The sequence below is a fragment of the Echinops telfairi genome, unplaced genomic scaffold (assembly GCF_000313985.2).
Source record: "Echinops telfairi isolate 266 unplaced genomic scaffold, ASM31398v2 ScPeMD7_18;HRSCAF=68, whole genome shotgun sequence".
Lineage (NCBI taxonomy): Eukaryota > Metazoa > Chordata > Mammalia > Afrosoricida > Tenrecidae > Echinops > Echinops telfairi.
The window spans coordinates 32,969,037-32,973,433 of record NW_022103915.1 but is presented as its reverse complement, the minus strand read 5'-3'; positions in this window follow the sequence as shown (position 1 = coordinate 32,973,433).

The window sequence follows — 4,397 nt, the reverse complement described above, 5'->3', positions numbered from 1 at the left end:
GGAGGGATGGAAATGTCCTCTATTGTGGTTGTGAGCTGGAGACAGGTGGACCTGCATCTGCTGAATCTCGATGAGCTGGGCTCTTTGAAGAAGTGTGTTTTATCTTATTTAATTATACCTCAGTATGGTTTTTATACATTTTTTAATGTACATAGAGACTTCAATTAAAAGATAAAGGTCCAGGAATTATACACCTTATCTCCCCATTCTTTAAGACCCCATTAAAAGATAACAAAGAAAAAGGGGCAAGGATAGGGTCCAATTTCCCAAGATCCGAGCAATGGGGAAATCTGACAGACAAGGGGTACCTCACCCAGCAGGCTGATGGGTCCCTCTGCCTGGAGCATGCTCACTGGATGCCCTGGTCAAGTGCTGACTAAGGGTGACCAGGAGCAAGAGTCAGGTAGGAGACATATATACATACATACATATAGATATATGCACATAGAGAGAGTCTACTCTCATATTTCTACTATGTGTAGCATGGAAAGTAGCCAAGTAACCACCCCTTTGTCCCCAAGGAAAATATCATATTTCATTCTTAAAATAAAAATATATATACACATACAGGCAACCCCCAGGTTATGAACTAGCCAACATATGAACAATTTGTAATTAAAAACCAACTCCCATAAAGCCTATTATACTAAATTTTTGAGGCACATACAGTGGTTCATAATTAAAAGTGGGTGCTATTTTGCAACTTTCACTAAAACATTATTATTACTGCTTTGTGATATTAAAGATGTTTCAGTGTATCTGGATGTGCTTCCTTAATGTGTTTTTATGCATAGAAAAGTTCAATCTGCGCTATAGACTAAGGCAAACATTTGTCTAATGGATGTTTTGAATCACCTAACTATTCCTATTTAATGTGAAAATTTAACTTAAAACATACTTTGAATAGGCTTGCATTAGAACTAATTCCAGGAGCACTCCTAGAAGCTAATCAAAATAGAAAAGATAAACTGAAACTCAATCCAGACATGCACATCGAAATATTAGGAATTCCGAGGAGAACAGGAAAAGTGTAGAGAAGAAATTATCAAAGAACTAATAAAGAGGACTTCCAAGAACTGAGGGACTTGAGTCTATAAAATTAAAAGACCCATAAGAGCCTATAATGGGAAAATGACTTATACCTGGCATATGATTGAATTAAAATTTCTCATAAGCAGTACGAGTGGTAATGTCAGTGCCCTGAGAGTAAATTACCCTAAGCCTAGAATTCTATCACCTAATGAAAGTATCAGTTGAGTGCTATGTTATCAAAAACCACTCAAACTCAGTGCCATTGAGTCGATGCCAACTCGTAGTGACCCTATAGGACAGGGTAGACCTGCCCCTGTGGGTTTCCAAGACTGTAACTCTTTATAGGAATAGAAAGCCTCTTTTTTCTCCCAAGGAGCTGGCTGGGGGTTTCAAACTGCTGACCTGTGGTTAGCAACCAGCGCTATGGTGGGGCAGGCTAAACCCTAAACCAAACCCACTACCATTGAGCAGACTCCCACTCGCGTTATTGTTGCTGTTATTAGGTGCCATCAAATTGATTCCGACCCATAGTCCTGGGTCATCCTCCTGTGCCCGAGAGCCCACTGTTGCAGCCACTGGGTCAATCCATCTTGCTGAGGACCTCCTTCTTTCCACTGCCCCTCTTCTTTCCCAAACATGATGTCCTTCTCCAGGGACTGGTCCCTGGTCCCTCCTGACAATGTTTCCAAAGGACTTCAGATGAAGTTGCCTCCAAGGAGAAGTCGAGCTGTACTTCTCCCAAGACCGATTTGTTTGTCCTTCTGTAATTGTCAGGTGCTGTCAAGTCAGTTCTGACTCATGGCAACGCTGTGGACAACAGAACGAAGCCAAGTCCAGTGCTAGACCGTCTCACATAACCTTGTTGTTATGTCTGAGCCACTGTTGCAGCCCTGTGACCATTCATGAGTGTCTGGGTTGACTAGAGAAACAAATTCATAGGCACTCATATTTGTGTAAGAGAAAACTTTATATCAAAGAGTAATTGTACATTAAGAAAACATCCCAGTCCAGATCAAGTCCATAAGCCCGATATTCGCCCATATGTCTGATACCAATCTATAAATTCCTCTTCGGACTCACGCAACACATGCAATGATGCTGAATGCAGGAAGATCACAGGCCAGTGGGTGGAAAGCTTGTGGATCCAGTGGCAGTGGAAGCATCTCAGTGCTGTCAGGGGTCTCCACGTGGCTCCTTCAGCTTCAGGGCTTTAGCATAGCTCCATGTGTCTTGTCATCAGGAATGCCTCACAGGGAGTATATCTGTGTCCCACCTCCAGCGAGCTATTTATGTCCTCCAAATAAGGTCATCAGGCTACAACCTGATTGACAGGATGAACTCCACCTCTTCACTCTTAATAGTCTCAAGTTGACAGCAGACTATGTAACGGCCACAGAAAGGATGGCAAGACTTCGTCTTATATACTTTGGACATGTTGTCGGGAGTGGTCAGTCCCTGGAGAAGGACATCGTGCGTGCTAAAACAGAGGGGCAGTGGGAGCAAGAAAGGCCCACAACAAGATGAATTGACACTGGCTGCAACAATGGGCTCACGCATAGGAACGGTGATGAGGAGGGTGCAGGTCTGGACAGTGTGTCCTTCTGCTGTGGATGGGATCACTACGGGCTGGAACCAATGCGATGGCACCTAACAACAATTGCCTCGGCATCCACTAATCTGTGTGGCCTCACCCGGCCCCCGCTCTGCTTTGTCATCCTGCTTCCTGTTCATCAGCTTCCAGGAGCCGGAAGAAGCCTGATACGAACTGAACTGCACTTACCTATCTCTACAAGTGTGAGCCGTGTCTTGATATAAATCTCTTTCTCAAACAACACATACACACGTGTGATTGGTTGTGTTTCTCTAGAGAACCCAACTAAATACAATGTCCAGAGTACGTAAGACAACGTCTTTCCATCCACATGTCTAAGGAACGTTCTGAGTATCCTTCTTCCAACACAAACCGGTGTGTTCTTTTGCCTAAAAAGAATTTGGTTCGAAATTTAGTATTTCGTATTTTCAATATTCTTCACCAACATCATAATTCAAATGCATTGACTTTTCTGATTTCATGTCCAACTTTCACATGCGTGTGACATGGTTATAATACACACCACGTGGGTCAGGAGCGCCTTAGTCCTCAAAGCGACAGCCTTGCTCTTCAACCCTTTAACGAGGTCTCGTGCCGCAGATTTGCCCAATGCAAGATGTTGTTTGATTTCTTTTTGTTTGTTTGTTTGTTTGATTTCTTAACTACTGTTTCCATGAGCATTGCTTATGGATCCATGTATAATGTAATCCTTGACAACTTTAATCCTCTCTCAGTGTGTCATGGTGTTACCTACTGATCCATTTGAAAGGAATTTTCTGCTCTTTACACTGACTTACAATCTATACCAAAGACTGCAGTCCTTCACTTTCATGAGCAAGTGCTTCAAGTTCTCCTGGCTTTCAGTAAACAAGGTTGTTCATACGCCGTATAATAAAAAGCCTTCCTCCGATCAGGATGCTGCATTCATTCTGATTCATTAGTCTGATTTCTCAAATTATTTGCTCAACATGCAGATTGAATAGCATGGGAAAAGGTGACCAGCTTAATGCACACCTTTTCTGATGTTAAAGCACAGTCTCCCCTGCTTCCGTTTGGAAGACTGGCTCTTGGTCTGTGCACAGGTTTCACGGGAGAATAATTAGGTGTTCTGGAATTCACTCTCTTCTCACTGTTATTCATAGTGTGTTGTGGTCCACACCGTCCAGTATCTGCATTGTCGATGAAACACACGTAAACAGCTTGCTTGTAGTGTCTGCCGTCCATCAAAATTCATCTGCTGTCAGCAAATAGGTTTCTCATTTCAGGTCTCTTTCGGATCCGGCTCGTATTTCAAGCAGCTCTTTGTCCATGTACTGCTGAAACGTGTTTTTTTTTTAAATTAGCTCCGGTAAAATTTTAACTTGCATATGACATGAATTACATTGTTCGATAATTGGCACATTCGGTTGGGCCACCTTTCTTTGGAAACATCACAAATAGAAATGTCTTCCTAACCCTTGGCCAGGTAGCCGTCTTCCAAATTTCCCGGCAGAGACAAATGGAACGCTTCGTCAGCTGGGGACCGTGGGCTACCAGTCGAAAGGTTGGTGGTTGGAATCTCCCCAGCGGCACCTCAGAAGACAGGCCTGGCCATCGACTTGGAAAAGCCACAGCCTCTGGACAGTGATTCTCAACCTTCCTCGTGCCGCCCCCCTTTCAGACAGCTCCGCATGTGGTGGTGACCACCCCCCAAGCATCAAATTATTTTCGTTGCTACTCCTCTCTGTCATTTTGCTACTGTGATGAATCAAGCGACCCCTGGGAAAGGGTCATG